A 10,807-nucleotide genomic window follows, 5' to 3' on the forward strand; every position below is an offset into this window, starting at 1 on the left:
CCCTGCAGAGAGAAGCAGCAGCAGCAGCTCTCACATGTGATGAAGCCAGGAGTACTGCCCAAGGAGGGGGCCTCTCTATATTCCTACTTTTTAACAGCTTTATTGAGATGTAATACGAATAACATAGGATGTCCCCTTTTAAGCTCTGTAATTCTGTGTTCTTTTTACAGTATATTCACAGACTTGTTAGTAGATTTTCATTACTGTAACCCCCACAAGAAAACTGTGGACCCATTAGCAATCTCTTCTCATTCCTGCCCTTAACCCCTGAAAACCAGACAACCTCTAATTTACTTTCTATCTCTACAGATTTGCCCATTCTGGACATGTTTTTCTTTTTCTTTCTTTCTTTTTATGAAACAGCCTGGATAACAGCTCTGGAGTAGAGTGGCATGGTCATGGCTCATGGCAGCCTTGACTTCCTGGGCTCAAGTGATCCCTCAACCTCAGCCTCCCAAGTAACTGGGACTACAGGCGTGCGCGACCATGCCCGGCTAATTTTTTGTAATTTTAGTAGAGACAGGGCTTCCCCACGTTGCCTACACTAGTCTGAAACTCCTGGGCTCAAGCAGTCTGCCCACCTTGGCCTCCCAAAGTGCTGGGATTACAAGCGTTAGCCACCTCGCCCCTTCATGGACATTTCATATAAGTGGAGTCATATCATACATGGTTTTCTGTGACTAGTTTCTTTCACATGACATGATGTTTTCAAGGTTCACCCACGTTGCAGCATGTATCAGAGCTTGATTTCTTTCTATTGCCGAATAAAAATACCTGGTATGGACAGAGCTCATTTTGTTTATCCAGTCATCAACTGATGGGCATTTAGGTTGGTTTTATATTCATTTTGTCTATATTATATTATTTGTCTATATTCTATTATATTCATATTTTGTCTGTGCCCTGCCAGTGGTCCCAGGGTTGTAAGTGGGGTTGGCAGACTGCCAGCAATACCTTCACATTCGCCTGCCCTGCTGTGATAATTTGCCTTTGGCAGCTGCCGGGGAGCACTTGGACCCTATCTTTGATCCCTGGAAGAGTATCTGAAACTGAGGCTGCTCTGCACCCTGTGCAGGGTCCATTAGGACCATGTTTCTAGGCATCTTGCTCCCTAACCCCAGGACCAGCCCAGCAAGGGCAGAATATGGGGAAGAGGAAGAGGTGCAAAAGACTGGCCAAGGCTTACTAGCTGCCAGGGTATTCGTTGCCAGTGCCATGCCAACTATGATCAAAGAGCTGGAGTTCTCTGAAGTCTTGCTCGACCAACAAGCCTTGTCTGAGCAGGAAACTTGAGGAGATTGTAAAAGTGACACTGCTCACCATCTATAAGGAATTTTTCTAAGCTCTTCATAATTTTTTCAAAAACATGTGGTTGGCCCGGCACGGTGGCTCACGCCTGTAATCCCAGCACTTTGGGAGGCCAAGGCGGGTGTATCATGAGGTCTGGAGATTGAGACCATCCTGGCTAACACGATGAAACCCCGTCTCTACTACAAAAACAAAAATTAGCCGGGCATGGTGGCGGGCGCCTGTAGTCCCAGCTACTCAGGAGGCTGAGGCAGGAGAATGGCATGAACCCAAGAGGCGGAGCTGACAGTGAGCCGAGATCGTGCCACTGCACTCCAGCCTGGGTGACAGAGCAAGACTCCTTGTCAAACAAAAAAACAACAACAAACAAACAAAGAAATGTGGTCAACCATGATAAAGGAAAAATTGGATTATCTTTCTACTTTTTCAATGAAAAATCATGTTACTAAATTGTCATAGCAAGAGGCAATAAGAAAGAATACAGAGAGGAGTGATTTCAGTGAAAATGGTGGAGTAAGGCACTCTAATATTTTACCCTTCCATAAAAGCAAATAAAAAAAAACTGGAAAAAGTGATCAGAAGCAACTTTTTTCAACTCTAGAAATTAACTAGAGGCTTGCAGCCACCAGGGAGTGTTTATTCAAGGAAAGCACTGAATCTCAGTAAGCTTTGTGGCATTTTAACTTAACCTCGGACCATACCTCACACCCAACTCAGAGGTACTTGTGAAAGGAATAGCTGGCATTCCTGGTATTGGAGCGACAATTAGAATAAAACTCATTTAAAAAGAATTGTAATTATTTTCCCTTTAAAAACATATGTGGTGGCTCTGTGGAAGTCTGCTCCAAAGGCTTGTCTTTATTTCACTTGACCTGGAACTCACCCAGTCCAAAAGCTATGTGGGGGTAGGGGAAGCATTTGTCAAAAGCATCTACAGGCACATGTTTTAGTGTCTGCTGCCTGAGGTGATAAATAGTTGCTACAAACCAAAAAATTAGGAAGAAAAGGCTGGGAAATGTTATATTCACGAAGGCTTTGCAAAGCACATGCATATTCCTGGGAATCTAGAAGCCATGCCTGCCCAGGAAAGACCTATCAAGACCCTAAGCTCTGACTTCTGGATGACCTTGAAGCTTTACACAAGAAGGAAGTGAAGGCTAAGGCAGAATTGTAAACTGCCTGGCTAAGTGTTAAAGGCAGGCCCCAACACACAGAGTCTCTTGGCAAACACTGTAATATTTTTGGTCTCAGGCATTTGAGGAAATCTCTGTCCAATTATTGTTCTAACAGAACAGAGACTTCTATGGTCAAACATGACAAAGAATACAGACTTTACAGAATTAGTTTATAAAAATCATTCAATGAACAAATGAAAATAAAATGAACAGCAGCAACAATAAACCCTGGGGAGAGGAGAGAATTTATTTTCCAGAGTTGCCACATAACACTCAAAACATCCAGGTTGCAGCAAAAAATTATGAGCTATACAAAGAAACAAAAAATGTATGGCTCAAACACAGGAAAAAAAGTTAATAGAAACTATCTCTGAGGAGGCCTAGGCATTGAATTTACTAGAATACACTTTAAATTAGTTACCTGAAATATGTTTAAAAAGTGAAAGGAAACAATATCTGAAGAACTAAAAATATCAGAATAATGTCTTACCAAGTAAAAACACCAATTAAAAAGCCAGGTGTGGTGGCACATGCCTATAATCCCAGCACTTCAGGAGGCTGAGGTGGGCAGATTGCTTGATCTGAGGAGTTTGATATCAGCCTGGGCAACATCATGAAACTAAAAATAGAAAAATAGCTGGGTATGGTGGTGTGAGCCTGTAGTCCCAGCTACTTGGGAGACAGAGGTGGGAGGATTGCTTGAGCCTGGGAGATTGAGGCTGCAGTAAGCTGAAGTCATGCCACTACACCCCAGCCTGGGTGACAGAGTGAGACTCTGTCTAATTAATATATGAATGAATGAATGAATGAATGAATGAATAAAAAGATAGAAATTTTATTTTTAAGATAACCAAACAGAAATTCTGGCACTCAAAAGTATAGTAACTGAAATAAAAAAATCACTAGGGGACTATTCCATCTAGATTTAAACACGATTCCAATCGTAGATTTAAACAGGTAGAAGAATCAGCAACTTGAAGATAAATCAATTGAGATTATCCAGTCTGAGGAACAAAAGAAAAATGAATAAAGCAAAAAACTAATAGAAACCTTAGAGACCTGTGAGATGTCATCATACACATAATGCTAGTCCTGGAAGGAGAAGAGAGGAGAGAGAGAGAGAGAGTGTGTGTGTGTGTGTTTTTAAAAATAATGGCAGGAAACTAAAATTTGATGAAAAATGTTGTCTATACATCCAAGAAGCTCGATGAACTATAAGTGGGATAAACTTAGAAAATCCATAGAGAGATACACCATAACCAAAGACAAAGACAAAGAATCTTGAAAATAGCAAGTGGAAAACAACTCGACTCTATATGATTCAAGAAGGAATCCTCAATAAGATTAATTGCTGATATCTCATTAAAAATCCCAGAGGCTAGAAGACACTGGAATGATGTATTCAAAGGACTCAAAGTAAAAAAGAGTCAGCGAAGAATTCTATATCTGGCAAAAGTATCCTTCAAAAATAAAAATAAATGAAGACATTCCCAGATAAAAAAAAACTGAGAGTTTGTTGCTAATAGACCTACCCTCCAACAAGTGCTAAAGAAAGTATTTCTGGCTGAAATAAAAGAACACTAGATGGTAACTGAAAGCCATATGAAGAACTAAAGATCTCTGGTAAAGATAACTATACAAGGAAATATAAAATACGTTTAATTTTTTGTAACACTTTTTTCTCCCCATTCTGATTTGACTGCATAAAGCAGTATTTATAAATCTATGTTGACGGACACACAATGTATACGAATACAATTTGTAACAATAACAGCATAGCATGGGGGTGGGTGGGGAGAATGGAGCTATGGAGAAGCAAAGATTTGATATACTGAAATTAAGTTGGTATTAATCTAAACTAAATTGTTATAAATTAAGAGATTAATTATAATTGCCAGGCAGCCACTAGGAAAATAACTCAAAAATATAGTCGAAGAAATGACAAAGGAATTTAAATGGCACAGTAGAAAATATCTACTTAACATAAAAAAGAGCAGTAATGGAAGAATTAAGGAATAAAAAGGATATAAGACATATAAGAAACAAATAGCAAAAAGCAGAAGTCCTTCCTTATCAGTAGTTATGTTAAATTTAAATGGATTAAACCCTCTAATTAAACGGCAGAGATTGGTAAGATATATGAAAAAACATGATCCAGCTCTATGTTGTCTATAAGAGGCTCATTTTAGATTTAGAGATACAAATTGGTTGAAAGCAAAAGACTGAAAAAGATATTTCATACAAAACATAACCAAAAGACAGCTGGAGTAGCTATATTAGTATCAGACAAAATAGATTTTAGTGCAAAAATGCTACTAGAGACAAAGAAGGCACCATATAATAATAAAAGGCTCAGTCCCTTGAGAAGATATAACAATTATAAACCCACATACATCTAAAAATAGAGCCCCAAAACACCAAACAAAAACTAACATAACTGAAGGAAGTAATAGCCAATTAATGATAACTGTAGGAGATTTCAATATCCAATTTTCAATAATGGATAGCGCAAACAGATCAGTAAGGAAACAGAAGACTTGATAGTGTCAAAGGACACTATCAAGAAATTAAAGAGATAACCTACATAATGGGAGAAAATATTTGCAAATTATGTATCTGATAAGGGTCTAATATCCAATATATATAAAGATCTCTTAAACTCAATAACAAAAAAGGCAAGTACTTCAATTTAAAGATGGGCAAAGGATCGAAAGGGTATTTCTTCAAATAAACATATACACATGTATATACTTGTATATGTGTGTATATATATACACACACACACACATACATAGTGCTACTATATATATACACACACACACACGTGTATATATATACACACACACACACAAGTGGCCAACCAGTACATATAAAGATGCCCTTCCTTATAGGAAAATATAAATCAAAATGACATGAGATGCCACTTCACACCTAATAATGGAAAAAAAAAAAAAAAGGAAAACAAGTGTTGGTAGGATTTGTGGACATTGGAAATCTTGTGCATTCACATAAAAATATAAAATGGTGTAGCTGCTTTTGAAAACAGTTTGGCAATTCCTCAAAAAGTTAAACATTAAATTATCATATGATCCAGCAATTCCTCTCCTAGATATATACACCAAATGATTGAAATCAGGTACTCCAAAAATCTATGTGTAGACAAATGTTCATAGTAGCACCGTTCATAATAGTCAAAGGGCAGAAAAACCCCAAATGTCCATCAACAGACGAATGGATAAACAAAGTGTGGTATATTCATACAATGGAGTATTATTTAGCCATAAAAAGCAGTGAGGTACCAATACATGCTACGATGTGTATGAACCTCAAAAACATTACACAAAGTGAAGCGTAACACAGAAGGTAACATCTTGTATGATTCAATTGGTGTGAAAGATCTAGACTAGGTAAATCCATAGAAATAGAGAGTAGATTGGTGGTTACCAGGTGCTGGGAAGGAAGACATTGAGAATAGCTGCTTAATAGGTATTGGGTTTCCTTTTGGGGAGATAAGGATGTTCTGGAACTTGATAGAGGTGGTGGTTGCACAACATTGAGAACATACAAATGAACTGTTCACTTTAAATGAATACTTTTATATTATGTGAATTTTACCTCAAATGTTTTACATAAAGGATCAAGTACTGTTACAAATGACAACATAAATGAACCTTGAAAACATTATGCTGAGTAAAAAAAAAAACCAGACACAAAGGGACACATATTACATAATACCATTTATATGAAATGTCCAGAACAGGCAAATCCATAGAAATAGAAAATAGATTAGTAGTTACAGGGAATGGGGGAGGGGAGAAGTAGGACTGACAGCTGATAGGGACAGAATTTCTTTTAGGATGATGGAAATGTTTTGCAATTAAGTAGTGGTTGTGTGACATAAAAACCATGGAACCATGGAACTGTACATTTTGAAATGGTGGCCTTTGTATTATATGACTTTTATCTCAATTTACAAAAAGTATACAGAGAAAAGATGCAGGGAAAATGTATTTTAGAGATATGTCAGGCCGTTAGTTAATAAAGTTATAATAAAATTATGACATTTCCAATATTTATATTATTTTTCAGCTTTTCATTGTTTGTAATTTGTCGTGATTTCTTCTCTTACTCTACATGTGTATTCACTTTTGTACCCATTTTGTATTTTTTTTCTAAGAGGGCTTTCAGATTGATTGCTTCAGGTTTCACAAAACTGGGATGCCACCCTTGCATTACTAGGTACAGAAACTCAGCTACCCAAGGTGCTACTAGATTAAGGAATTCTGTCACCAAGCAGGCTGTGCACTGCTTCAAGAAGGCCCACTCTCAACTCCTCCTTGCAATTCCCTGCCACATCCCACCAGTCCTCAAGCCTCCTCTGAGATGTACCTTCCTTCTCTTCCCACTTCTCCCATTGCCACCACCTTCATTCAGGTTATTGTTGGCCACCTAGACTCTGGCAATCACCTGACTGCTCTACAGTTTCACAAAACACTACTTCCAATCACCCTCCAACTGCTACCTGGGAAGATCTTTCTGAAATGCATATTCTCTGTCTCTTCTTACCTCTGCTGGGAAGCCTTCCAAGGCTCTCATTGCCTGTAGGACAAAACACAAACAAATACATCCTGTCCTATCTGTCTAGACCCATCTCATAGCTTTCCTTCCCTGATGTGCATTCTCACATCAATAATGCCTAACTCCTCCCCTTTCCCAGAATCTCAAGTATTTTATGTCACCTGGTATCTTTTGTATAGTTCTTCTCTCATTTAGTAAGAAATGTCTCCTCCTCTTCATGGAAAATTCTTTATCTGCCTATGTCTACCTCAAGTATGGCCTCTGGGAAGGCTTCCCAACTCCCTCTACAGTCCTTATACTTTACATTATAGTTATTTATACAGATATTTTTGTATCTTATACATTAATGTATATGTTTGCAAATCAACTATAATAATCTGAACTACTTCTGTGGTTGTATATGAGTATAATAAAAAGCATATTGCTAGGTGTCCTACAAAAGGACACATGTTCACGTGTTGGAAACTTAGTTGCCATTGTAACAGTACTGAGAGATGGGGTCTTTAAAGATGATTAGGCCATCAGGGTTCTGTTCTCATGAATGGGATTAATGCCATTATTGCAGAAGTGGGTTGGTTACCTTGGGGAGTGATAAAGGGGTGAAGATAAAAGAATAAGTTTGGTCCCTGTTTTCTCTCTGTCTTGCACACTTTTGCCCTCTTTCTTCCTTGCCATGTGATGCCCTTCTGCCATGTTATGACACAGCAACAGGGCCCTCACCAGATGGCCAAGCAGATGCCAGCACCATGCCCTTGGACTTCCCAGCCTCCAGAATCATGAACCAAATAAATCTCTTTTCTTTATAAATTACCAAATCTGTGATATTCTGTTATAGCAACAGAAAATGGACTTAAACACATTTATATGAATATATGTATATATATGAATATGTATGAATATATAAAATCATATATATGAACATATGTATATATATGAATTTATGAATATATGTGAATCTATATAAAACATATATATGTTTTTGATTTGTTTCCTAAAGAGCTATAAACATATCCAAGGCAGAGATGGTGTCACATCTATTTTAAAAATGTTTTCCTCAGCAGTTACTATATTTTCTGTACTCAGTAGGCACTTACCCATGTGCCAGGGACTCATACAGTGGAGGAAATACTTTTTGAATAAAACTGAATTAAATATTCTTTTCCTTAAGGACTTTAGGCACTGAATAAAGAAACTAGCACATGAACACAATTAGGACTATTAATATTATAAATAAATATCAAGTAGTAAACTGCAAACCAATTAAATGAGCACTGATAACCTAGACAGTGGAGTGGATTACATCATCATCATCCTCCTCATCATCATCATCGTCACAATTGTGTAAAGCTAATCAAAGGAAAACTTTCTGAAGCAGAGAGGTAGTAAACAAATAAAGCTGAAGGGTTTCGGTTCAGGGTAAGGAGAGAAAGTGGTTCTTCCTGGGAGTAAAGAGCTGGAAGACTGACAGGGGAGAAAATTTAAAGATCTTCCTGGGGAAACGGAAAATTCTTTGATCCCAGTGGGAGGCACTTGGGTATTTTAGTGTTTTCTTTGGACGTATTATCTTTTAGTACTGAGATGAAAAGAGATTTAGTAATGTAAGAATTTTTACTACTTTGGCAAAAATTCCCCAAAAGTCACAAATCTCGTTTTGTGAGGGACAGGGAGATGGGAACTCAGCTAGTTATGCTGAGCCAATTCACAGAGCCAAATTAAAGGAAGGCATGGAAAGTACACCTTGTTTTCCCCTCTTCCTGATTCTTTCTCACTTTCAGATGGAGCAATATGAGGGCTTCACAGAAGCAGCAGGCTCTGCCTTCCAGGGACCCGCTGGTGGACTAGGAGAAGTGACTAGAAGCTTTGTTGGGCTAGAATTCCAAGGAGACCATGAATAAAACAAGTCACACTATATTTCTGTGTGAGGCAGGAAGAGAAGGAAATCACCTCTTTTTTGGCATGCCAATGGAAAGGGGATTTAAATTTCCTTGGGGAAGCGTGTGCTTATTTAATTATCTAATTGTAAATTTATTATAGTGTTTAATAGTTTTCTCCCTCCCCAATCCCTCCCTCCCTCTCTCCTCCCTCCCCTCCCCTCCCCTCCTCTCCCCTCCCTTCCCTCCCTTCCCCTCCCCTCCTCTTCTCTTTCTTTCCAAAGGGCTTGGTTTGGTGCCTCTCCCCTTCCCATCTTTCTCCTCACGTCCTGAAGCCTGTTTGTGCCCAGTGTTCTGAGCACCACAGAGACCACCAGGAGGGCTTGACCCGGCCTTGGATGAGAATAATGACATGCCTGGAGCAGGAGATGCTCATTAACCCAGAAGAACAAATAACTGATGGGAGAACTAAAATAATAAGATGAGCCAAAGCAGTCTCAAACCACAACATAATCAGCAACTTTAATATTGTATTTCTTTCTTCCTTCAACAAACCATTATGTGTGTGCTGTGTGTTTGGCACTGTGCTAAGCATTTGAGCGACATTGCTGGGTAACTACAAAGAAGACATTTTTGAGCAGACAGACAATGAGTGGATCATATCAGTAATTATGAAGTTACCACTGTGTGTTATAAGAGAGCTGTTGGCGCTGGAGTGCTAGTGGGTGCCGCTCTTCTAGGTGAAGGAGACATCACAAGCCAAGGTTCTGTAGCCAGGAGACATGGCAGGTTGGAGAGACTGAAAGGTGACCAGTATGGTCATTACCAGATTTTACTTTTTAAAAAAACACTCTGACTACTCTATAGATAGAAGCCAAAGTAGGAGGGAATTCTTCAGCGGGACACAGGGTAGCTCGTGAAACCTGAAGTCTGAAAGCACAGCTACATCTCAGTAAAGCCTGGAATCTGACCCCAGAGAGCCTCTCTTTCTTTCTCTCTTAATTTTTTCTCTCTCTGGCCCCCATCTCTTCTCTGTCTGTTTCTCTCTCTTCCTCCTTCTCCTTCACCCTCTCCTTCTTTTTCTCTCTCCCTGCCCGCCATGTTCTTTCTCTCTCTTTCGAACGCCTGCATTACTCTTTGCTCTCTCTGCCACCCCTGATTAGAGCTTCCTGATCTTCCAGTTCAGCGACCCAGAGGAGAACTCCTCGGGACCTCGGTGCCCCACCCACACATATCCTACCCTTGTTTATTCCTTGCTGAATCAGCTGGGACTCACAACTTGTGGGGAAGAAGATGCAACAGCATCCGTGTAGATTTGGTCACTCACCGCTAGAGTTCCAGAGAAGGGGGCTGGCTAGACTCCCCATATATTTGTTTGTTTGTCTGTTTTTTGAGACGGAGTTTCGCTCTTGTTGCCCAGGCTGGAGTGCAGTGGCGTGATCTCAGCTCACCGCAAACTCCGCCTCCCGGGTTCAAGTTATTCTCCTGCCTCAGCATCCTGAGTAGCTGGGATTACAGGCATGCGCCACCACGGCCAACTAATTTTGTATTTTTAGTAGAGACGGAGTTTCTCCAAGTTGGCCTCAAACTCCCAACCTCAGGTGATCCGCCCGCCTCAGCCTCCGGAAGTGCTGAGATTACAGGCGTGAGTCACTGCGCCTGGCCGTGTTTTTTTTGCTGATATGAAATTATTCATTTACATGTTCTTATGCAGTGACCAAACCACAGACTTTTAAAACAGCCACAGGGTGGGGGCAGTCTATTACCCTAAGACAAGACACATTTATTTGGCCAAAGTATTTACTTGTGTGCTTCTTATGTACAAGGCACTGTGATAGGTGCTGGAGAAAAAAAAAAAAAACAGTTCCATACCTT

The 10,807-nt window shown here is 39.5% G+C and overlaps 1 long non-coding RNA gene across 1 annotated transcript; it reads right to left on the bottom strand.

Moving 5' to 3' along the window:
* Positions 1-9,429: 9,429 nt before the first annotated feature.
* Positions 9,430-10,798, bottom strand: LOC106999804 (uncharacterized). Its single transcript, XR_001446712.3, has 2 exons — positions 10,260-10,798; positions 9,430-9,731 (listed from the first exon to the last, which is right to left on the bottom strand). It is a non-coding gene; the product is annotated as an uncharacterized LOC106999804 (long non-coding RNA).
* Between the last annotated feature and the right edge of the window lie 9 nt (positions 10,799-10,807).

This window comes from Macaca mulatta, chromosome 8 (genome assembly GCF_049350105.2).
Source record: "Macaca mulatta isolate MMU2019108-1 chromosome 8, T2T-MMU8v2.0, whole genome shotgun sequence".
Classification (NCBI taxonomy): domain Eukaryota; kingdom Metazoa; phylum Chordata; class Mammalia; order Primates; family Cercopithecidae; genus Macaca; species Macaca mulatta.